The sequence below is a fragment of the Castor canadensis genome, chromosome 6 (genome assembly GCF_047511655.1).
Source record: "Castor canadensis chromosome 6, mCasCan1.hap1v2, whole genome shotgun sequence".
NCBI lineage: Eukaryota > Metazoa > Chordata > Mammalia > Rodentia > Castoridae > Castor > Castor canadensis.
Genome location: NC_133391.1, coordinates 19,922,477 through 19,948,866, shown reverse-complemented (window position 1 = coordinate 19,948,866; position 26,390 = coordinate 19,922,477). Strand labels below are relative to the sequence as shown.

The window sequence follows — 26,390 nt, the reverse complement described above, 5'->3', positions numbered from 1 at the left end:
CCTTATCCTACAAAGGTTAAAATATTTCCTCTAGCCCTTTTCAGAAAAAACAATGCCAATGCCTGGTCTCAAACAATCTGATTTTTATTAACTACTATGCATAAAAAAGGTGAGAAAGAAATAGAGAGGTTAATAAAGTATAATGGGGGTGTGGATTTGAGCACAGTACAACATACACATGCAGGGACAAATCACAATGAAATCCCTTTGTGCAATTAATTTATGCTAATAAATAAAAACACCTGAAAACCTGTTTGGGCCCCAACTCTTCTTAGCTTTTGTACTCTATGTATGCATGTGTGTATTTACAGTAGACAGAATAACTTACATAAGAGATTTGTGGCCGATGTACTTTCAATACTTGTATGAATGTGGAACTCTGAAACCTATCAAAGTCATTTTATGAAAGGAGAAAGGGAAGGTGGAGAGAAATGGGACCAAACTGGGGTAACTGTACACATACATGGAAATGTTCACCAAAACCCTCTGTGTAATGAATATGCACTAATAAAAACATTTAAAAAAACATGTATAACCACCACCTAATGCTTCTTAAAACACTGTCAGGGAAAGACCACAACACTGCCCCTGAAAACAGACTCCTAGGGAATGCCAACAACAGGCAGTGTTTATCTCACATCAGAGCAGAATGAAAGGGTGGTACCACACTTGCCCGGTGCTCCTGGGAGTGTGGCCATGAAAACTCGGTCCTACATTAACCAGAGCAGTGTTAAATGGCACAATTAGCCTGGAAAGCCATTTGATAAGAGATAACGAAATGCATTGAAATATTTACACACTTTGAGGAAGCAAATCTTCTTCTGTAATTCCAAAAATATGAAAACATGCACACACGTAAAGATGCCCAATTAAATGTTATTTACTCTTGTAAATGACTTTTTTTCTTGTTAATGGCCCTACCGTTCACCAAGTCACAGGTGTGAGAAATCCTGGCACTGTCCTTTCTCCCGCAACAACACAGCCAGGAGTCATCCCCCATCCCAGCTTGGTGTAAAGAAAAAAGAATGCAAAGTTGTGAACACACAAGGTGTGTGGATACTCCAATGTGACCCACCATTACTGGAGGCATACTGGAAGGGCAGGAGAGAAGAAACAGAGACCACAACTGATTGAAGTTCAAAACTTGGAGCCAGACCCAGGTGACTTACGCCTGTCATCCCAGCTACTCCAAGAGGATTGGGGTGCCAGGCCAGCCCAAGTAAAAAAGTTTGCAAGACTCCATCTCAACAGAAGAAAGCTAGGCACAGTGGCATGCATTTTGTCATTCCAGTGATGGTGGGAAACTTAAAATACGAAGATTGTTGTCCAGTCCAGCCTGAGCAAAAAGTGAGAACCCCCCCATCTCCAAAACAACCAGAGCAAAAAGGCTAGAGGCATAGTCAAGTGACAGAGCACCTGCCTAGGAAGCCCTGGGCTCAAACCCTGGTAACACACACACACACACACACACACACACACACACACACACACACAAAACCCTGGGAGGGGCTGAAAATTTTATATAAACCATGATTGTGAGGACATATTTTGGGGTCCTTATCAAAATACCCTAGTGGTCCACATAAGCCTCATTTATTTAGGTTTGGTATCAGCTTCTTAGTATATCTGGCTCCTTTCTTAGTTCCTGGAGTTTTCAGCTTCTAGGCTCTCCACCCAATCATGTTGCTGCAGACAAATTTCTCTAAAATGAAATTCTAAACATATTCTTTCCCTGCTTGAAAACCTCTCTTGCTAATATGATAATTGGCACCAGTCCGCCCATGATATCAGCCCTACCTCCTTCTCCAATCTCAGTTTCTGTTGTTCCAGACACGCTGTGTTATTTACAGTTCTTTGTAATGTTATTTCCATCATCCCATACCTTAGCAGGTGTCTCGCTTTCTAAAGGAAATGTCTCTTATCCTGTGTTCAAACTAACAGATTTCAACTTAAGTTTATATCTCAACTTACCTTTTAAAGTATCCCCTGACCTGACAATTGAGCTAACAGCATACTCATCCACTCACCCCAGTACTGTACTTATCATCTAGTGCAAAGACTTATTCACTGCCCGCTTCCTCTGGTAAATTAAAAGCTTCTGAAGAGCAGGATGCTTGTCCTAGCTATCCCTATCGCCCACGTGCCTACATTCGGTAAGCCTAAGTAGTCCTCAGTGGAACTAACGAATGAAAAAGGAGGAAAAGCAAAGACAGCCATACCCTGCTTCATGACGGTACACCTCCCGAGAATGCACGATTAGAGGTGCTGGCCTTGTGTGCACATGGCAGCGTGTACTTTTCATCGAGAGAGTGGAAAACCTTGGGAGCTGTGTGAGAATGCTGCCAGGGAAACCAGCATGCCGCTTTACAGTTTTTTATACAGAGGAGTGCACTCTAGAATAATGATCAAAATATAGTAAACACAAAACCAGTAATGTACTCTTTTATTTTCATCATTATGTTTTATGTTCTGTCATAATTGCATGTCTATGCTTTCACCCAGCTGCAAGTGTGGTTGGTCTGTTTATACCAGCATCGCCACAAACACGCAAGAATCCTTTGTACTATGGCATTAAGGTGGCTGAAATGTCACTTGGAGATGGGACTTTTTCAGTAACTTTATCATCTTATAGGACCACTGTCATACAGCAGTCTGTCACTGACCAAATCATCCTTATACAGTACACGGGAGTGAATCCTTTTGATTTCAGTTATGGGTATTGTTAGCAATTTTCTAACCATTATTTAAAAGTATTTGAATATGGCTTTGTTTGTTTCCTTATAATGGGGAATTTAATTTATAACAAAATATTTCTTTGAAGCTGACTCTAATTTTCATGAGATTTTTTCTAGCCAGTTCTCTTAAAACCCACACATGTGTGCCAGGTTTATTTATGTGTACAGCACTCTACTTACTCGAAATCATGTTTAACTAAATATTCTTAGTGCCATTTCATTACAATGTATTTTACTTAGATATTTCTCCATAAGTAAGCATTTATTAGAACTCTTGCAAGAGAAATTCTAGAATGGACATTTCTATAGGCATATACTTTAGGCCCTAAGTGAAAGCTATAATAAAATTTTTTACCATCTGGAATAAAACAGTGGCAATATTACAAGACTCAAATTGTGCTCATGTGCACAAAGCCACATGCCCAAATCACTATTATAATCCCTACCTCCTACCTCGGATGCACTAAGAATTGTTTTCCACAATAATCTGATCATTCTCCTAAATGTGATCCCCACTGGAATTGAACATATTTCATCTTTTTCTAGTTAAGCTGTCATTATCCAGTAAATGCCTGCAAGAACTTTATAGTAAACAGTTTATCCTTTTTCTTTTGCATGATTTAGATATGTTTTATTATACACTGTTAAAATACACCCTATGTGAAAGAGACCAAACACAGCATATTTAGACATGAATATAGATCAAGAGCACCAAAACTCCAAACCACAGGCCATAAGAATGACATCACCAAACTCAAGTTGGTACCAATGTATAGCTGCCAATCCATCCCATCAGAATCCTGCAGAATCTACACCTCGAGATCAAGTGCAAGTTCATTCTCTAGCAATGGGAGGATATTATTAGTTTGGACCTCTCCCTAGACACAGAAGGCTTGTGATTCTTAGCTCAAGTCATACTATAACATTAGGTCTAAGGAAGAGCTACTTTCCTGGGTGGATTTATGCCTCAGCCAACCTGGTTCTGGTTGTTTGCTGGAAGAGAGAATTCTCCCTGTTGCACAAGTCTCAGTGCATCAATTGCCTGGGTTCAACGGAGAGAATAGTCAAGGCACCAAGTCTCTGTACCTGCACTTCTAGGTCTGTGTGACCTTGAAGACTCTTTGACCCCTAGGGTTATGTATGGATTGAACTGTGTCCCTCTCCAAATTCAGATGTTGAAGTTCCTACCCTAGTACCTCAGAGTATGACCTTACCTGGAAACCAGTCTTTGTAAATGTGATTAGTTAAGATGAGGTCATTTGTGTGGGCCCTAATCCAACATAATTATGTCCTTACAAAAAGGGGAAAATTGAACATAGTGACAGACATGCTACTGTAATCAGTTTTCTGTCACTATAGGCAAATACGTGAGACAACTAATAAGGAGAAAGGCTTATTTAGGGTCATAAGGATCTTGGGAATGGAGGTTCTAGTCCAAGATTACTTGACCCCACTATTTGGGGCCTTTGGCCAGGGTGGCACATTATGGCAGAAGGACACAGTAAAGCAAGTACCTCACATGGTGATCTAGGAAGTAAAAAGGGAAGAGGGCTAGCAGGGTCCCACAGTCCCCTATAGAGGCATGCCCCTGTGACCTAAGGACTTCCCACAAGGCCCCATAATCCAAAGGTTTCATCCACCTCCCAACAGCACATGGATCTTTTGGGGATACTCATCCAAACCATAGCCTATGGAAAGACAATGTAGAGAGATGCAGGGAGAAGATGGGCATCAAAAGCCAAGGAAAGGAGGTAGGTACAGCACTCAGAAGGAGCCAACCCTGTGGACATGTGTGGATATTTGTAAGAAGGAGCAACACGGGGGTGGGGATATTGTAATCTTATTGTCCTTCACCCTGCCCACCCCAAATCTCCCTAGTAGGAGCAATGTGACCAGATGTCAGATGGGAAGATTCACTAGAGGCACCTTCATGAAATGTACATGAAATGCCAAAATAAAGTTCATGTCAAAATCCAGATTTTAAAAGAAATTGAGAATAGCTCAATAGTTCACAACTTAACAAGATGTCAAGAATCAATAGAAAGGAGACAAGAAGTTTATGAAGTTCCTGGTAAGAGCTACTTGATTGCTCTACGCTAAGTTGTACCTCCTTCCGAGCAACAGGCTACTTTCCAGAAGGGCTTCATAGGCACAACTCAGTGCTCGAGGAGTTTGAGAGAGCCAATGGACTGAAGAATGGCTTCCACCCTGGACAGCTGGAGGACAAGAGGCTTGGCAGGAGCAGCTCTAGAATGTGAGAAGCACCTGTACCCCTCCTGCCCATGGAGGTTCATTAGATACACATGTGGGCCATATGTGAGATGAGCCAAACAAAAGCCCAAGAAAACCACTAGAAGCATCAAATAAAGTCCATGGAGAATGGACTATCAGAAAACCAAGAGTCAGTAGGGAATGAATAGCTGGAGGGTAAGCCCTGCCCAGGTCAGGAAAGCTGAAGTCAGATGTGTCCAGCGAGGGAGCTGCCAAAGTCCCCCAAAAGTGGTCAAGTGAAAGTCAGATTTAAACATCTACCAGGATCGGAAAGCACAAAGCCAACTTAACCTAGCACCAGCTCAAAACAGAAACATTCCTGGGCACCTTTCCCTCTCCTGTCCCACATTCCATCCCCTAAGATTCCACAACAGCACGTAGTAAGTGGGGAAGTAGTACAGGACAAAAGAAGAAAATACAATACCTTCTTCCACTGCAATGGTCCAGCCTAATCATGGGCTTCGGATGGGGGAGGGGAGATAATCTGATATTAAATTAACTGGATAGTCTTATTTTTTACTGGATATTGTTTTTGTGTTCAGAGGACTTTTTAAAAATCTAAGAGTGAACCTATAAGGTATGGAGCCTGTCTGAAACCTAAATTTCACCCAGAGGCAAAGGAATCTCCACCATCCTTCTCTGGTGTATTAAAACAAAAAGCAAGAGACAAAAAACAAATTCTGTTTGATTGATTTCTAAGTTGTGCTTGTTCAAAGCACTGCTACAGAGAGACTCTGTCAGGGAGGGATAAAGGAGAAAAAAATCCTTTCTTGTGTGAAGTGTGGACACTAGAAATGGCTGGGTGGTGTATCAATAGGCCTGACCAACCTTGCAGAGGACTTTGTGTCATAGTACACACCACAGAGGCCATAGCACAAGTGCAATGCACTTCAAAGTGACAACACAAGAGACAAAGAGCTTCAGAACATCCCAGGAATCACAGCATGGCCTTTTATACCCTAAGAGGTAGATAGTTGGAAGATGCTAAGGGGAACATAAGATCTTTGCAGACTGATCAATGTGGCCCACAATGCTCCACGAGAAATGGGAAGATGAACATGGTAATAGAAATGACAGCCAGCCAGGGAGCTGGGGATCCATCCCTCAAAAGCTGACCACCTCATAACCTCATCTAGAACTCAGATGCCACCTTGGATGGCTGCCCCATGATAAAATGGTGGATTCATATGGAAGTGCAGTTCAGCTGTAGAAAAATAAAGAAAGTCACATTTCTCATTCATATCCACAAGAGACATACCTGCCACATGCGGGGAGGCTTGTCCAAGACACCAAAGGATCCTCTCGAAGTGGGTCTTTGTACCACCAACAGGTTAGACTTTGCACCACCAACAGGTTAGAAAGCCTGGAAGAGAATTGCAGGCAAGTTATTTAGAGGCAGATTCATGGTATGCAAAGACAGGATTAAGCCTGTGAAGGCTTAGCTTTGGGGGGAAATACCAATGGATGACAATAAACTGAACATAACAGAATGACACACTGACCACTTCAAAATCCTCAAAGTCTTAAAATACTACCTAGACCAGTACAGCAAACAGAATGGAAACAGAATGAAGTAGACTGTTTTATTTTGAAATAAAATGCTTTGGAAGCCCAAAGAATGTATAGAAGAGAAGGACAGTAGGGAATTTTCACATTCCTATTCAAATCGCAGAACACTGAGATTCAGTAAATCATTTTCTGATGAGAGAAGAAAAATCCATTGAGGCAAGGGACTAGACTATGATAGGGATGCTACTACTGATGGAATATTCAAGGACAATCTTCTTAATTAGGTGATATTTGAGCAGAGATATGGATGAGGTAACTGAGCAAGGCAGAGGAAGGGACTTTCCAGCTGAAAGGAATGTCCAGGCACAAAGGTCCTGTGGTGAGAGTTTGCTAGGCATGTCTAGGAAAAGCAAAAAGTCTCTGCTTGCAGCAGAGTATGTCAGGGAACAGCATAGTGTACAAATGAGATCAGAAACAGTACCCGAGGACTGAGAGCTTCAACTATAATTGTGAATTTCTCTTTCTCAATTTTGCCAGTTTGGGCTTTATATACTTCGCAGTTCAGTTATTTAGTATATACGCATTTAGGATTACCATACCTTTGAGTGTTACAACTCTTGTAATTATGTAAATATCTTCAGTCACTGTTTCTTTTATTTGCTTTGAAAACTACTTCTGATATTAATATAGTAATTCTGTCTTTTTATTTGTTGCATTGATACATCTTTTCCATCCTTTTGTCTTTATTTTGCCTACATTATTATATTGAAGAATTTCTTATAGATAATATATAGTTTAGCCCTATTTTGTACTACATTCCAACAACCTGTCTTTTAATTGTTATATTTAGGTCATTTATATTTAATGTATTCACTGATATGTTACAACTTAAATCTGTAATTTTATTTTTTTGTTTTCTAACTTAATTTTCATTTCTCTATTCTCTTTTGCCTGTCTTCAACACTTTTTATAACTTAATTTTAACTTATCTATAGAGATTTTGAGTCTCTGAATAGTTTTTTTGGTGGTTGCTCTAGGCAGATGACATTATATGGGCACATCTTATCATAGTCTGCTGGTGTTATCATTTTACCAGTATGAGTGAATCACTGTGCCTTCCCTGCTGAATGTTTCTGCAAACTGATGAGACTGGTAAATGAGAATTTAAACAACAGAATTAATTGATCTATATGAGATACTCTCCTTTTTTCCCCACACCTAGAACTACACCACATCCACAACCCCTCCAAAAAGATAACTGAAAAATGAATTGAGATTAGCCAAGAAAAAAAAATCCTGACTCTGACTTGAAACGCCAAGACTTCAGTAATTCGATTTATACTATTCTGGAATATACAGCTTTTAAAGATAAAGCCTAAGATGGTGTGTTTTCCAATTCATTAAAGTGAATAAAAGCCCTCAAAAGTCTTTGAAGCCTTTGAAGATAAAACATTTGATTAATTTTTTTTACCATGATATGGGCCACCAACAATTTCTAGCCTGTTAAAATTAACTCATCTTAACAATTACTTAGGTTGATGTGCATCTTTCATAGAAAATGGATCACCATGGACAGATAAAGCTCACTTTCACAAGGTCACAGGTGACTCAATGACAGAGTTGAGCTAGAACCAAGGTCTAATGACACTGAGCTACACCACAAGAGCTAAAATTCTTAAGATTTTATCTGAAGTGTGTCAATAGTTTACTTGGAATTCAGTTTTGTTTCATTTCCTTAAGGAAGGCAGAATAAGAATATGGCAGATGGAGTGTCCTCACTCATCTACACTGGAATTTAACCAGGACACTGGGGTTTAAACTCACCAACTGCCAAAAGTAGCAGTAGGTAACAAATAAATATCCAAGCATGGATTTGCAGACCCCAGTCCACCAGAGGGTGCAGATGTAGAACTATAAGTCAGCATGTCCATTTCTCCTACATGTCAGTGAGCATCTTCCCATCTATCCAGGCTACCACAGAGCAGAAAATTTGATGGACACAGGGATTTATTTCATGCTATGCACGTCTATTCACTTTAGATGTAAAAACACTTGAGTGTGTGAAAAAGAGACTGTCCTCAATTCTCAAAGCATTTTCTATATTCCCTGACTCATTTCAGGAAGGATCAGCTGTCTAGTGTGTATCTCTAACTGACTGGCTTTTCCTTTTAGCCATGAAATCTTCTATGATCCCAACTGGAGAAAAAACAATTCTTGCCTATCTTCCATTTATATTCACAGTCAGATACTATAATTAAATAATAGAGCTTCATTTACTTGGGCTCAAATCCATTCATTGTTTTTCTTATTTTCACTCTTCTCTTTTTCTCTGAAGCATATCCCAGTATCATTATTATCCCTGAGCACACAAGCACACAGATCTGTGAATCTATAATGAGATCTTCCTATTTTTTAGAATAGATTTTGATTTGATTACATGTTCAAATTGCCTCCGTGTACACACAGTTTAAATATGAACAAATGTCTGATCACACTGGGAAAAGAAGAATCCCAGCATCTGACCATGACCTCCTAGTCAAGTGCATGCATTGTGTTTATTCCAGGGAAGAATCTGCCCCACAAGGTAACCTGGATTCCTTGACCCACTGCCAGCAGAGGGTGAAAGGTGCTAATGCTGTGCATTCAAGTGAGAATTCAAACGCCCTTGGGTTCCAGCCAAGTGTACTGGCCAGAGAATGTAGCACCACTGAGCATCCTGTGCGAAGAGAGCTCTGTGCCTTCCCCTCCCCCAGGGGGACACATGTGCTGAGGGGCAGGAAAACCAAACAGTAGCAAAGATGTTAAATGCTCCACTAGCAAAGTGCCTGAACTGGAAAAAGAAACCAAGCCACACAGCTGCCACTGTGTCTGGCTTTGAAACCAAACAGAACTACCACACTCCTTAAGCTCTTTTTTTTTTTCTTTTGAGAGGACACTTGAAGAACACACATTCCCACGTCCAATGTTGTGCTGTCATGTGTGCCTGTGGAGCCCCTCGTCAACAGACGTCTCACCCTTGTCTTTTTTCTCTGTAAGTCCTCAGCACACTGAGAGCAGAGGCTTTTCTATAGCCCAGGCAAATTCTATGTCTACATTTGCTTCCTGGAGGTGCGGTAAGGAACCATGTAAAAGCCTTAACATAGCAGCTAAAACCAAACACCCAAAGAAAACTCACATTTCTTGCTGGTGTGCTGCCATAAATTCCCAGGCAAAATTAGAAATCAGAAAAGCTTTCTGGTGTTAACGTGACAAACTGAAACTAGATGAAGCCTCTGCTGATCTTCATGAGTCAGAGGTAAAACTTCACTTTGCCAGTTAAAACCATCAGTGGATGAACAGACAAATTCCTTCAGTGTAGAGTGCAAATTGTCAACAAGAACTAGTCTATAGGTCCACTTTTCATTGTTAACAGGCCACATTGTGTACAGGAACATCCGTTTCCCTGTCTAGCAACAATATCTCCATGGATCAAAGGAGACTATAAGGTAACTGGTTCCTAGTTTGGATAAGATGACATATGCTTTTGTAGGTCAAAGCCAGTCCTCCTAGTTAGAAGCAAAAATCTTAAGAATACACCAAATTCTGTATTTTAAAAACAGAAAGTAACCCATGCTAACTTTCAGGTATACATAAAGACTGGATCGATAAATAGAACCAACATATCGATCTGTTAAGCTAGTTAACTTTGTTTCATTCTAAAGTTCTTAGCCCAAAGTTTACCTTGTACCAGGAGTATTCGGACCCGCTCTATGAAGAAGATGAAATTCCTGTCCTAACCGCAGTGCCACAGACAGTGACAACCCATCTCTGAATTCAAAGGCAAACTAAATAAATATATTGTTGAGCAATGTCTGCAACATGCTTCGTTAGATGATGTGGAGAAAACAAAGTCATTACCACTTAGTAATAAAGGAGCTATGATCTAACTACTTCAAAGAAGGAAATGTCATAAGCAGAGAAAGATACAAAACGAGGTGCCTTCCAGAATGTGAGGAATGTGGTCTTGTTACAAAACACAGGTTTGTGCGTCAGTATGTAAAAAATTAAAGAACACCTAAAATGTAAATGTCAACCAGTACCAAAAAGTCATCGAGGACATCTGAAATTCTTGGGTCAGATGGAGAGAAATGGGAAGATGAGAGTTGCCTGAGACAGTGGGTGGTCTTCTGTGGGGACCTAGAAGGCAGAAGAACCTGAAGAACAGACCCACTGGGCAGGCCCAAGCAGGAACAGGACAGGCCCTGTGTGTGTGGAAGGCAGATCGCAGGATCCACATGCTTTCATCTCAGAAGCTCTAAGAACCAGGTCTTCAGCATCTGAAGCTCAGTCAGCCCCCGTTTACTGTCTCAGGGTGGCCAAGTGTCTTTCCACTGAGAGTCTTGGACTAACCCAGTAACACAACCACAAATCCCCACTTTACACCATGCACCTGCTTAGGCAATGGAGGGTGATTTCACTGACCAGTCCACTTTTCCATTTTTGTCTCTGTACTAACAAAATAGCATCTGAAATATTTTTGTTTGGTATGGTATCTGAGTCCACAAAACTATGAAAGTACTCAAATGAAGAGACCTGGGTAAAGAAACAGGAGGAATGAACATCACTTTCCAAAGTAAATCCAGTCGCTTAACTAACTGTATCATTTCAGATTATATTTTGGTTGTGGATTTAGAAAAAAATAAAAGATTAAATCAAGAAGTGGAAACACTGAATATCAGAAAAGGGATGCTAAGTTGTTTTAATGTTAAGCATTGATACTCAGAGTTTTAGAAAAACACTACAAAATAGCAAGGTCATTATCTCCGTAAATGGCAGATTCTTTCCAAGTGATTTTGAGCAGTGACTTAATCTCCATGCCCAAGCCTGGTCTGTAAATTAGAAACAGTGTATACCATTCAGACTTTGTGAGTCTGATGAAAATCAGAGGAGTGGTTACAAACCCTTTCCCAACCAGATCACACATCTGTGGATGCTTAATATCTTATCAAATTCTTTTTCCTTTTGGCTGCTCCATTTGTAGTTGATCATTATTTTCTCAATGTTATAGCCAAACAAATGAACTTACTCATAGAGATGAGTCTTAAGACACAGTCTAATAGATAGGAAGCTACACAGTTTGAGGAACTGACTCCAAACTCTGTGATGGATCCTAAGTTGAAGGCACCCCTAGTGATCACACCCTTCTTGCTAGTGATTGGTTGCTGAACCCAAGCCTAAGCCAATCAGTAAATAGCACTGACCTGAACACATGGTTTGGACCAAGCATGGGATATGACACACAGTGGGCCAGTGAGATTTGCTGCTGGGAAAACGTTTCCTTACTGATAAGAGAGACCCACTGGAAAAGTGGCCTCGTTCTCACATAAACTACAGATACCATCTGCATCCAACTTAATCTTACTGCTGACATGCAGAGAGGATAGAGTTTAGGGAACTGGAGTGATAAGGAGCTGACCAGCACTGGACAGCCATCCCAAACACCTACCCCATATCTAATGTCTGCCTCTGTGAGATGTTATCTTTCTTTACTGTTGAATCTAGTTGGACTTTTTTTTTTTTTTTGGAAAAATTGGGAAATACCCGATTTTTTTTCTGAAAAACACTCTAACGAGCCAGGCACCAGTGGCTCATGCCTGTAATCTAGCTACTCAGGAGGCAGAAATCAGGAGGATCACAGTTCAAAGCCAGTCTGGATAAATAGTTCGTGAGACCCTATCTCAAAAACTCAATCACATAAAAGGGCTGGTGGGGTGGCTCAAGGTGTAGGTCCTGAGTTCAAGCCCTAGTAGTGTAAAAAAAAAAAAACTCTAATGAATTAGTACACTTGTCATTTGCATATCGATGCGATCTACTAGCATATCTAATCTCATGGTCCTTTGATTAGTCTCACAGCTTCCAGAAGACTCCAAAAAGTGGTTATCAGGACAGGTAGACACATAAGATGAAATATATATATGTATCTGAAAACACCATTTAGGTGATCAGTGACAGATAAGTAGAATGTTATTCTTTGTAAAAATGGAGCATTTGTCAGAGTCACTCAGATTGGTGCAGGTACTCTCATCAAACTACAGCCCTTCAAAATTATAGCACAAAAAGATTCTCATGCACAGAAGAACAGCAGATCCCACTGCTCCACTCTGTCTCTCCTTCTTCCCTCTTCCTATAAAGCTGCTCAGACAAGAAGCATTTTAGAGTTTCTTATAGGTTAGGACAAGCCTCAGAGGATTTTCTGAGCAAGCAAATGCTACATAGCCTCTAACTTTCTGTGTCACCAAACACTGCTTTGGGATTCAGGCTCTAATTGTGCAATTAACCATTTCAGCCATCTTTGTTTGATATGGGCTATCATCCATTAAAATGATACCTGTGCTAGTGTTTGGTGCTTTTATTCTTTAAAAAATAAGTTTAAATATTTAACTAGAGAATATATATTTCCAAAAAAGTAATACAATATTTATGACAACTTCTGAGGAAGAACTTGCAGCAGAAGATGCAAGATGGTGATCAAGATGACACAATGCATAGCAAACTGAAATATCACTCTACAAATACAAGTAGAGAAAGAGGCTGTAGAGATAGTAACTTGCAGCAAACTTGACCATGAGTAACCAAAAGTGAGCCAAGTATAAATATAAGCTGTGTAGAGAGGCTATGCCATAGTATGAAGCCAAAGAAACAAGAAGATCATAAAGATTTTTAAATGTATATACTGTGGCTGATATTATAAGATGATATTTCCCATATCCAAAGTATACTGCTCTAAAAATATTAGCAAAATTTCTCACAGGCCTCATGTCCACAAGGGCAACTTTAAATGCTTTTATTTTGACATAAGTTTGACTGCTCAAATTAATGCTTGAGCACTCGATTTGAACACAAAAAAAAAAAAAAAAAAAAAACCTCTGTCTATTTAGGCCTCTAAATAATGAACAACCCGGTACCAATGAGCAGAGAGTATACAGAGAGTCTTTGAGACATGGACGGGACAAGTTATGTGCAAGATGTGTTCAGAAAAGACATCTTGACATGCCTGATGCAAAGAATGCTATCAAAGATGACAACAGTTATAGCAAAGTGCTAAGCAACTGACGTAAGGATGTTTCCATTGGTCAATGACGAGACAAGTTGGGTTTCAAAGGGTAAGATTTGCAATGGATCAAGCCCATCCAATATGCTTAGGTTTGTGAATTCAGTGATATTTAATGGACATTACTGAAGCAATCTCTGGGGATGATAGGTGACAGGAAGCTAATCCATTATCTTGAGAGCAAGGCAAATACGAAGATAAAATTGAGTATTTAGTTTGTCTTTTTTACATGAGCTGTACCATAAGATTATTACAGGTAATAGATGAAATCCAAGATGATACAATTAAGTATTTTCACATCTCGACCCCCAATGAATTAGTGGATCTGAGCACTGAGCACCAATGAATGTTAACATCCAAGGAAAGAATGATAGCCAAACATTAAGCTCCTCTTGATGAAGAATCACACCACCTCTTAAAAGTCCTGCAAGGAATCAGACTTGTCTGATCAAGTCTCTGAAGGCAGCTGCCATTTTTCCAAAAATGCAAAGATCAGAAGAAGCTGCACCATGAGTATGCAATCAACAAGGTCCACACTAAGAAAAATTCTGTAGGTCAAACAACTCAGATTCTTGAACAGGTTTTTACCTGATAGCACCCTTTGCATTAGGCATGTCAAAATGTTTTATCCACAAGAAACTGAAATTGAGGAGAACCTATAGACTAAAAGACTTGAAGGACATATAAAGACTCTTTAAAGGGCAAAATTAATTACCCAGTTTACAGATGCATAATTACATGATAAACACAGTGAAATGCAAGCAATAGTTTACTACGAAGGAGTGGGGGCTGGAGTTTCTGGAATTCTGTGGGAACTATTTGTTGACCTGGATGGTAGTTACAAGATTATTCATCTTGTAATGCATCAGCAAGGTACACGTTTATTTTGTGTACTCTTTAGTATTTTCATTTTAATTTTTAGAAAACTAAAAATGAAACAAGAAAAAGAATGATATGTAATGTACCCCACTTATCCATTACTAGCAGTTAAAATAGTTTCTTGATTGTTAATCATAATAGAAAACAAACAAATGATGTCCTCAGTTAGTAAGTTTCCACACACACGGGAGAGAAGCTCTCATGCCAAGTAACTGTAATGTTAGTGACATCTTTCTTGGCATGTCTGCTACCCTCTTTAATAGCTTTTACTCCCTTTCACTTGAGGACACAATTAGTCTGCTGTCCCACCTATGGTAGAACACTCCCTTGCTCAAACACATTCCTGTTCTCTTTGTGTTTGTTACCCAAGAAAAGTCAGAGAAGACACAAACTTGTGCTATTGTTCCTAAACACCTAAGAACTCCGAATATTCTGTCTTGTTTAAAAGGATAATGGGACATCCATTGTATTAAAGGTGTAAGTCTTTTCTTTATAGATCCTGTTGGAATTAGTGGAAGATACAACGATCTTAACTTCTTTTGCAAGTCAGCAGTGTTCTGAATTGGGGAACTGTTAGCTGTGACCAATCCTCATCAAACCTGGACAAAGGGCATTCTTCTGCAATGTTTGTCATTATTGCAGGTTGGCTACAGCGGTGATTTAAAATCTCACCATAATCCCATCTGTAAAGGTTGACTGCACAGTGACCTTAGTCAAGGTAAACCTGTTCCATAAACCCAAGTGGAAGTGTAGACAAATGGTGCATCGGTGACAAGGGCAAAGATGCTTATTGTTCTCAGTGGAAGCTGTGCTCTGCAGTCCTTGCCACAGTCACCCCTCTATCATGAGTGCTGTCTCATAGTTCAAAGGTAGTCTTAAGACAGTGGGACAAATCAGTACTAGATATGATCAACATTACTAATACTGATCAATACTTCATTCTCCTCTACACATCCCAATCCAAAGGAAGGACAAATATGAGTAGTTTAGTGACAAAATGTGAGAAGAGAAATATCCACTTCTGGAAGACAGCATGTAATTAACAGTGCTCACACGTGCAGCCCTCTCCTCCCAGCCTGGGGGATCACGCAAGGAGGGATGGGTACGTACGTACGTGCCGTCATATCAAAGAAGTTGCACAAACAAGCTAGTATATGGTGGGTAGTGGACCTGCAGAGTCTCTTAAACCACAATCAACATTGTAGATGAAGTCTCAGGGCTTTTCATAACAGATCAAAACTTATTCTACCTTAAATCATGTGTTCAATCTCTGTCATGTTTCCAAAATTTCTTTCTACAGAAATCCAACAAAAATTACCCACTTTCTTGACAGGGGAGGATATAAGGAAAGGGTGTAGAAGGGTGAATAAATATGTACTCACGTATGAAAATGGAAAACTGAGACCTATTGAAACTCTTCCAGGAGTAGGGAGAAAGGAAATAAAGGAGAATGATGGAGGGGGTGAATTCAACTATTATATATAGTAAGAACTTCTTAAACTATCACAATGTACCCCCAGTATGACAATACTATGGTTTAAAAAAAAAGAAAAAAAATTACCTACTTTCTTGAGGGCAACCAAATTAGTTGGATTAGTGAGATGTAAAGAATTATAGTTAATATTTTCAGGGCTGTGAACTGTTGGAAAATGGTGTCTGTATTTGATAAATTAGGCTTAATAATAAAAAAATCCACAAGAATCTGTCCCCAAATGAGTGGAGAGTATTCTAAGATTTCTCTACTGAGCAGAGAACAGCAGAAATGACATGTGCAGTGGTCAGTGAGTCGAGTCCTACCCTAGGAATCCAGGAGGATGGAAGGTAGAGAGCAGTTGCCTGTGACATTTATAAAGTCACTCAAGTCTCCATTGATTCTGCAATAAACTGATAAGGCTCACATTTCCTCAACTTCTTAATTCTTAGAACTGAAAGAACTTGATAAATGAATTTTTCTTTTGTGTTTCCTCAAATCTACTTGGCTCTGATTAATCTAGTATACACTTTCAAAGAGTACTAAAAGTTTAAAAGCTCTATTAGGAGACTTCAGGAAGGCTCAGTCGACAACTGTTTTTGCTACTTTCTTTATGTAGGAATGCTAGAGAACTGTAAAGTAAAATTCCGTATCACTCTTTATAAACAGAGCATCTCCTATAGCAAGCACTGTGAGCAATCACACATCTCACCCAGGAAATAGAATTTCCTTTTACCAAACCCTCAACAGTCACAGTTTGTAATACCATTCCCTGCTGACTGCACAGGTATTGACCTGGGTCGGGAACTAAAATGGCAATGCTCTGTATATTCTATCCATCTGATGGGTACCACAGGAGCCTGAGTGGGCAAGGTGGTGACAGCAATGAAGGGACAACTGATGTGAGTGTGGCTGAGGACTAATGGAGTCACTCCCTCTGTCATTAAGGAGCCCTAGGAGGCCTGCTGGCCCAAAATGACCTGTTGGCTTCTGAGACACACAGACACCACAGACACTTCCTGCAATGACAGGGCTGCATGGCGGGTATAGATAAGGGTACCGGCATGCCTGCTTGGCAGGGAGAGTCACTCCATTTTGTTTCTCTAAAAAATGACAGTGGGCAATAATTATACAACTTAATTATTCTCTTGGGTTCCACGTAGAGCTAAAAAAATTATAAAATCACCAGCCTCCAATCTGCTACCTGTAGCAACTAAAAAGCATAGTGAGATTTCAGGGACAAATAATAAAAGGAGCATCTCCAAATTGTTTAGAGAGAGATTTTCAGTCTAGAGGGGATTGACAGCACAGCTTTTAAGACTAGATAAGGATTGCCCAAGGCCGTGCCTTGCTTCCTTACTTTTTTTTTTTAAAAAGTAATACCTTCATTTGCATAGTAATAACCCAATTATTGTAAGATTAGGTGACAGGAATCTCATTATTGCTATTTTCCCCAAAACAGTCAATATTCTATTTAATATCTTTTAATGTTACACACCTTAAAACATAATTATTTCAATATATTCTCACTCATTCTTAATGTAATTTTCTTTTTGAAAAACCTTGCTACCATGGTTAGTTTTTATAGAATATGCTACTGTTTAAACAAGCACTTTCCGTTCCCAGCCTGCTATGAGAACAGGCAAAAGCCCCCAATAGCTTGGGGGCACTTCTGCTTAGGCTCACCACCCCCAAAATAAATCCACCAGAATACCGAACTCCCAAGCCCGACTTCTGAGAATCTGTTGTAACAACCTCCAGGCTCTTGCCAACACTCCAGCCTCTCTCCTTTCCTTCGTGCTCCCATAATGAATTTTGGTCTTCAGGCAACTTTGAAAGTGTTAGCGAATACATTCTGTTAAATTTCACTGTATGAGCTGGGCTCTTGTCTTTGTGAGTTGTTGTTTTTTGTTGTGTTTTTTTTTTCCCTCAGACCACATTGTAGTACCAGAAAAAACCCTTCTGAGGCAGCTGACATAGTGGGGAAACCATCTGTCCGCCAAAGGTTTACCTGCCTCAGCTTTTACAGTTTCAATTACAAGATAACCAGAATGATAACTGGTTAGTTACCAGATGAGTGTGGAAACAAAGCAAAGAAACAGAAGAGTAGGAGAGAGAGAACTGTCACCAGTGAGAGGCTACCGAGCTGTACATGTTATCACTTCAGAATGACATCAAAATTAATGTACAGTGAAAAGAGCACTTAGATTTTGTCATGGAAGGCAACAGCACCAAGGCTGTGGTCTGGAATCCAGAGGTAGCACTCCTTGATGTCGATCCTGCTGACTACATCTTTTTCAGAGTGAGCCCCTCTCTCTCTCTCTGAATAGACACTCAACATTCATGAACACAGCAATTAATCTGCAGAAAGAAGCACTGATTTCCTTACTCCGTACCAACTAAGTTCTCCCAAAATGTAAGTTTCACTGGCATTTTCTACATGCTCTGTCCCTCAGAGTGTCACCAAGCATTCTGATCCTAACGGTCACTAACCACAAACTCACACTGCTCAGCCAACCCTCCTGCCTTGCTCCCCTCTCTTGCTCCTGACTGGACAAGCTCTCAAGCTTAACCAACGGTCACCTTCAATACCTTTCTGCATGCTTAACGTATTTCAGGGTTACTTGCTCTACACTTTGTCTTTTTTTTTTTTTTTACAAAAATGGGGAAACCACCATTCTTTAAACTGCATTTAGTTGCTGTAGACAACTTTTCCCCCAACAGAAAATGCAAAAGAAAATTTCTGACTTTGTCAGTCTTTTACTGGAATTGAGTTGTCTAGTTTCTCTTTCAAGTCCCTGGGCTGCTCCTGGGCAGCTATGCAGAGTGACAAAAACATGAGTCAGACAGGTCCTTAGCCCAAATCTTTCTTTTTAGAGAAGAATTTGCAGTGTACAGAAAGTATGCAAGACCAGGGTGACTCCAGACCACTTAGATCCCAGACAACCAATGCACAACAAGGCCTCATGCCCCATCTTTGGGCATCATACGACTTTTCTGGGATGTTCTTGGTTCTATCCATAGTCTTTATCTCTTATTATTTATATAGTAAACTCCTACTCATCCCTCTAAATCCAGGTCACTCAAAATTACCACTTGGGAGAAGCCTTGCCTACTGCCTACCACATTTCAGTAGACCCAACGTTGCTGTCCACTGTTTCTCTTGAACTTAAAGCTCCAAGTTCAATTAGCAATATTAGTTTATAAGCCATCTCTCCTGAGGAAAGCCTCTGTGAGCTAGATTTAATCATATCTGTGCCCATGCAAAGCCCTCTGATTTACATCAGCAACATCTCGATGGTTACCAAGCTGAAGGTGTGGGTCAGCCTGACGTCTGATAACCATCACTTTCTTGCCTCTGTGGGAAGTCTCTCCTTCTGCCTTTTCTATAAAAAAAAAACAGATCTTCCAAAGGACCATGGGTCAACATGACGAAGAAGGGCACCTTCTTCACAAGTGATGGGAAATATTTACAGATTTGAACTGCTTAGAGGATTAAAGGGGGGTACTTATCTGAAATATTGCAGGTTATGTTAAACCTAGTTGAGGATTAGAGCAAACTTTTCTCTTCTTGAGTCACCTTTAAAGCACAGGATTATATTCTAGAAGGGTGTAGAATAAACACATCATAGCTAGAAATGAGATGGACAGATCCACAGCTAGAATGCAAGCCTGTGAGCATTAATAGCGCGCCATCTTTCATCTGCTTCTATTCAGCATATGTACAGTATATCAGCTATGCATCTGAGGACAGCTGCCATTCTATTTCCAGCATTATCTAAAAATGGCAACATTTCATCCATCTCCCATCTCTTTGAGATCTTTTTCAACCACAGAGTCATCTCAGATGTGCTGCTTTTACAGCAAAATATATGAAGTGTGAATGTGTGTAGCAGTAAAAGGCTAACAGGCAGAAATCCACAATGGTGGAATTATCCACTGGGGCTTCATAAAGCCTTCCTCCTGTTCCTATCTCAGGAAAAGCTAGGGCAAGGAAGCCGAGAAACATCAGGGAGCAAATTAAAAAGGTAGGGGCTCTGCCCTCACACCCTGCTCAGAAGTCTCAGAGCCCAACAATTGATTTTTCAGGCCTTTTGTTGCCGACTGCAGAGATGGGGGCCCAGCCTCAGGCCAACAGCAGAGGTGTGACCACACTGCTCTCCACCCTTCCTTCAAGTGAGTTAAAATGAACCTTTCACCTTTAATGGGGGGAGGGAAGCTGGGGCGGTGCTAAGTATTTACTCTGATTCTCCATGTTACCCATCTTGACACAAATCCCTGTTATCTTACTGACAACTAGGGAGAGACAAGAAGAAAAACCCAGTTTTACAGGAATATCTAGGACTAACCTTCCTGACCCATCTAGATGGCTGGGGAAGGTGTCTCTTCTACTCACAATTTCTAAGATTCAAACTCTTTGGGCATTACTCTTCAAGCCCATTCTCAAAATCAGTGTGCCAGCTCGACATAACAGGAAAACACAGCATGTCTTTCGTGGCGAGGATCAACTAGCCATGGAAGAAAGTTAAAAAGTAATCAAACCTAATTTTAAAAAGCTGAGTTGCGCATCACGCTACAGGACTGATAAGGAAATATGGAAGCCACCATTTTGAAAGCATTCTGCTGCTTGGAGGTAGTGAAGCACACTGGTTAACAGTACAGAGGAACAGGGCAGTTGAAGTCAGACTAACAGGGTTAAATACCAACTCCACAACTGGGCTGTGTGACCTTGGGCCAGATAAATAACCTCTCTGTGCCATATTCATATGGTAAAGAACAATTGAGTCAGAGTACGTAAAGTTATTGCAACAGTACATGTCATGTAGTGAGCAATCAAATATTGCTTAGTAAGTGTTCAGAGCATAATGACAAAAATGAATTGGTTCTAATAACACTTTTCAAAAAGGAATGGAGTGGGGAAGATGTTTACAGGAAAAGTCGCTATAAATTCAATTGCAAAGAATGATTTGTTTGCTTGGTGGTATTTACATGTACAACACATACACACATGCACACACAGTACATGGACACAAAACCCTGTGACTCAAAGGTGAAATTTTAAATCTTATTTATTTATTTATTGCAGTACTAGGGATTGAACTCAGGGTCTCATGCTTGCTAGGCAGGTGCTCTGCCCCTTGAACCAACACCAGCCCCAAACTGGAGTTCTTACAAAAACATCCATTTTAGGTTGTTCAGTATATTCTGGTTAATGTGTAAGGCAGGAAATGTTATTATGTCAGCATATTTCTAAGTAATTTTTATGTGATTAAATAAATGAAAGAGAGGTAAAGAGTCAGAAGAATAGCACCGGATCCAACAGGTAATGTAAGCATAGACACTCACAGTTTGACAAAAGACAGGAATGGGAAAGGTAGGAAACCCAAAACTTGAAAGCATTTGATGTCCCCATTGCAGAGGAGCAAATACAGTAACCATAAAACAGCAGAGGTCAGTATGGGAAGGTGACCGGGAAGTAGTGAAGAGGTCAGGTAGAGATGAATTAATTCGGGTTGTAACACACTTATGCACAGAAGCAATGCTAGGAATCTCTCTGTATAGCTATCCTTATCTCAAACTAGCAAAAACGCTTTGTCTTTCTCATTATTGCTTATGTCTTCTCTTCAACAAAATTAGAGAAAAGGGCAGAACAGGTTCTGCCTGGAAGCGAGGGGGATGGAGGGAGAGGGAGGGGTGGGGGGCAGGCGGGGAGAAATGGCCCAAACAATGTATGTACATATGAATAAATGAATAAAAAATTAAATTAAATTTTAAAAAGGAAAAAAGAAATTGGAATAATGACAAATTGAAAAAAAAAAGAGACAAGGACGGTAATGACTCTCATACCAACACGACCACCTGTCCTTGGAATTTTTATCTGTTCAACAAGTAAGTTCTCTGAAAACTGAAATCACTAGTTATCAAGTATTCATATATGAAACTTTAACTTTTAAAAGAATCAGTGTTATCCCCCAAACCCAAGTCTATTAATGGAGTCTGAGCATCTTATACTGTTATCCAATAGCATCACTCATAGAGTTGCTTTCAGAAATCTTAGAGGTGAAACTCAAGCTTGCCCCATAGTCTACCATTTGAAACCTAAGCTGTCAGTTGAAGGATGGGAAGCAGAGAATATACCTGATGCTTCTGTAAAGCAAGTCTAAGATTTTTTTGTAAGATGCTAAAGTCATCAAATCATTCATGTTAGTAAGCTTGGCTGTTTGCTGACTGGCAAGGCTGCTGGAGTTTGTCTCCAAAGGACCATAAAACAGTCAGAGTTATGAAAAGTGGTAAATCCTTGCTTTTATTACTGCTAAGACAAGAAGGTATGTGCTCACAAACCAGTACAAAAATACAACCACCACAGAATCAGGCTTAACAGATTTAAATGTCTATTTTATTAATGTGTGCATTTAATACGCAAAGTTTGTTAACAGCATGAATAAAGCTAAAATATCTACCAACTCTATGAGGTAAAGCAGGATAAAAATACCACATAGACACTTGTACAACTACGATGTTGTGTTGAGTTGAGCTTTGTTACACAGATCCTCCTCTTCAGATATTTTAATTTTCATTGATGGCACCTCAGCAAGCACATTTCCAGAATTCCATTTTCATTTGGATTATACAGGTCAATCCCACATACAAGTTATTTTCCAGGACCATTCACAAAATAAAGCTTGGTGACTCTTACCTCTTTTGTCTTATTTATACCAAGACATTGAGCAAGATGGCAGACCCTTTGTTTTGCCCTCAGTGACCATATCTCACACTTCTGCACCTCAAATCTACCCATCTTTAAAATCCAAAAATTGAATTGAACTATACCTGAGATCTCTGTATTTTTGAAAATTGTGTAATTGTTAGAAGTTTTCATATTGAAATTTAAACAAAATGTGGTTTTTTTAAACTCTGAAGCTAGTACAGAAAAGAGCAAGGAATACTCTGGAAGCAATAGATATAGGCAAGGACTTCCTCAATAGAACCCCAGTAGCTCAACAACTAAGAGAGGATGGACAAATGGGATGAAATTAGAAAGCTTCTACACAACAAAAGAAATGGTCTCTAAACTGAAGAGACCACCCAGAGTAGGAGAAAATATTTGTTAGCCATACATCAGACAAAAGACTGATAACCAGAATATACAGGGAGTTCAAAAAACGAAACTCCCCCAAAATCAATGAACCAATAAAGAAATGGGCAACTGAACTACACAGAACTTTTTCTAAAGAAGAAATACAAATGGCAAAAAAACACATGAAAAAATGCTCACCATCTCTGGCCATAAAGGAGATGCAAATCAAAACCACACTAAGATTCCACCTCACCCTTGTTAGAATAACTATTATCAAAAACACCACCACCAACAAATGTTGGTGAGGATGTGGGGAAAAAGGAACCCTTATACACTGCTGGTGGGAATGTAAGCTAGTACAACCACTCTGGAAAACAATATGGAAGCTTCTTAAAAACTAAACATAGATCTGCCATATGATCCAGCAATCCCACTGCTAGGGATATACCCAAAGGAATGTGACTCAGGTTATTCCACAGGCACCTGCACACCCATGTTTATTGCAGCACTATTCACAATAGCCAAGTTATGGAAACAGCCAAGATGCCCCACTACTGATGAATGGATTAAGAAAATGTGGTGTTTATACATGATGGAAATTTACTCAGCCATGAAGAAGAATGAAATCTTGTCAATCGCAAGAAAATGGATGGAACTAGAGAACATCATTCTGAGAGAGGTTAGCCAGGCTCAGAAGGCCAAAAATTGTATGCTGTCCCTCATATGCGGACTTTAGATCTAAAACAAGTACAGTAATATTACTAGACTTGGGTCACACGCTAAGGGGAGGATGCATACAGGAGGGCTAGGGAAAGGCAGAAAACCCAAAACTTGAAAGCATTTGATGTCTCCATTGCAGAGGAGCGAATACAGTAACCTTAAAACAACAGAGGTCACTATGGTAAAGTGACCGGGAAGTAGTGAAAAGGTCAGGTAGAGATGAATCAATTCGGGTTGTAATACACTTGTGCATGGAAGCAATGCTAGGAATCTCTCTGTATAGCTATCCTTATCTCAACTAGCAAAAACGCTTTGTTTTTCTTAGTATTGCTCATGTCTTCTCTTCAACAAAATTAGAGAAGAGGGCAGAACAGGTTCTGTCTGGAAGCTAGGGGAGTGGGGGGAGAGAGAGAGAAGTTGGGGACAGGGGGGAGAAATGGCCCAAACAATGTATGCACATGTGAATAAATGAATAAAAAATACGGTTTTTTAGATGGTCAAGATGTGCCCTCCTCCCCACAGAAGGGTAAACAAAAAGCAGAAGGTTGACTTAATGCTGCTTAAGTAGACTTTATATCCTTCTGTTATCTGCTATTGACTAGGCTGTGTGCCTCTACTAGCTCCATCCACACGGTAATAAACTCAAGACTGCAGAACTCTGAAGCCGTCAACCTGTAATTCAAACTGAGCTCCTTCACTCCATAAGGGTTTCTGCTCTCCATCCCAACAATAAGTTTACTGAGAGTCACGATAACTGAGAGGAGGCAAGGTCTTGTAAATAACCCACTGATGGCTGAACACAGCCATCTCTCTACAGTGGGTTTGGAAACCTTAGTGAGCTATCAGCGATACATAAAAAAACTGTATATCTGTATATGTATAGATCACGACGAGTTTGGGCATATACATATTCCATGATGCGATCATTACCATCAAGACCACCAATGTATCCTTCACCTCTAAAAGTTTCCTTGTGTCTTTTTGTGGGGTTTTGCTTTTTTGGTGCAAAAACCTAACATAAGCTGTATCTTCTCAGCATAGCTTCCTGTGCACACTGCCATACTAGTAACCACCAGAACGTCTACATCTTGCAAAACAGAAACTTTACGCCTTGTGATCACTTTTCTTAGGCAAATTCTACTCATTTCTGGGTACCTAGGAAGGGAGTTTCCATCTTTCATGGGTTAGTAAAATTCAAGTATTCCATGCAAGCTGCTGCTGCCTGGCTTAAGGGGCAGGAATTCTGGTAACTTGGCAGTTGGTCATGCATTTTTGATGATGGCACCTCTATAAATTAGTCATGAAGATCTACAGTGTTTAGTGGCAGTGCCCACGTATAGAGAGGAGACACAGCCAGCTCTTCATAGAGCTTTTCTGAGAACTTCATGGTCTTCTCTCTGGTCACCAGGGGAAATCATTCCACTCTGTCCTCTTGGTTTCCTCACAGCCTCACACAAGGAGGAGGGAAAACCCTCCTCTGTGAATCCTACAGATTGAGGTCACTGAGCAAGCAAAGCAAGCACCCTTAGCCTGACACCCTACTATGGGTTTTTGCACAGAAGGGGTTAGAATTTTGGTTCTACCACAGTAGAGTTATAAGTCTGGTCAAAATAGGAAATCTCTGTGTCCCAAGTCCTTCATGGAGGGGCACTGCTTGTGAGCTTGTGGAGTATTGGGAATCAAATAACATTTTAAAAGCACTGAGCACAACGCCTGCCCCATGAGATGCCCCAGTGAAGGTTAGCTGTTATGATTGTTACCTACAACAATAGGGTATGAGAACTTCTGTATTTTATGACAGTCCTGTTGACAGGATACTATTCCTAGTAGTAATTTTTTGAAGTGATAGAACACTCAACGAAGCTGCATATGAAACCCAGGATGTGCGTGATGTTTTGTTCAAGGAGAAACACACACATTACCTAATTATTACCTTTTAGAAAAGGAAAACAATTTATGTCTCTAAATAAGGAATTTGTAGATCCAGAAGCATTAACAGTGGTGATTTGCATTTATTTACAAAATTATAAGTTAATTTATTTTTATTTATCGCTTAAATAATAATTTTATTTATTTACTAAATAACAGGTTATGTAACAGGATTTCATATGCTTTGTTTTGCTTACAAGTGTTTTCTAAATCTTCTGCAAGGATCATATACTTTTATGACCAAATAAATACTTGTAAACTTTGGTTAAAAAAATAAAAATGCACACTTTGAAAGCTAAGGTAAAATAAAAACCAGTCTACATGAGCACGGGATCTTAGCAGTAAAATATCAGAAGCTCCACGTCCTGTTATGAATTTTTGACTTTCTGAATACAGGAGGGAAGAAAACTGAAGTGATCGTTTGCAGGTGGTTAAAATGATGGTTAGCCCTTTGTCTTAGGTAAAATAAAGAAGTCAGCCACTGGTGGCAGAAGTTTCTAGAAAATTAACAGGAAAATCATTAAAATTGTTGTCAGTTGTCATGCTAACCAGACTTTTGAGACCTGCTTTTTTAAGCAGTCAATAAACTAGGTTCCATTTGACAAGAATTGGGGGGGCTAATTGGAGAAGACCACTCACTTTATGGAGGATGGACTACATCTGGAGTCAGGCACACTAGAGCAGGAGGCTCCAGATGTGACCAAAGGC

The 26,390-nt window shown here is 39.9% G+C and overlaps 1 protein-coding gene across 12 annotated transcripts in view; it reads right to left on the bottom strand.

The window, feature by feature from the left end:
- Sox5 (SRY-box transcription factor 5) overlaps nt 1-26,390 on the bottom strand; it is a 922,227-nt gene that overhangs the window by 779,928 nt on the left and 115,909 nt on the right. For all 12 annotated transcript variants that reach the window (XM_074075856.1, XM_074075864.1, XM_074075855.1 and 9 more), the window contains one exon: nt 6,265-6,369. The gene's annotated coding sequence lies outside the window, so the exon portion shown is untranslated. The remainder of the gene's footprint in view (nt 1-6,264; nt 6,370-26,390) is intronic.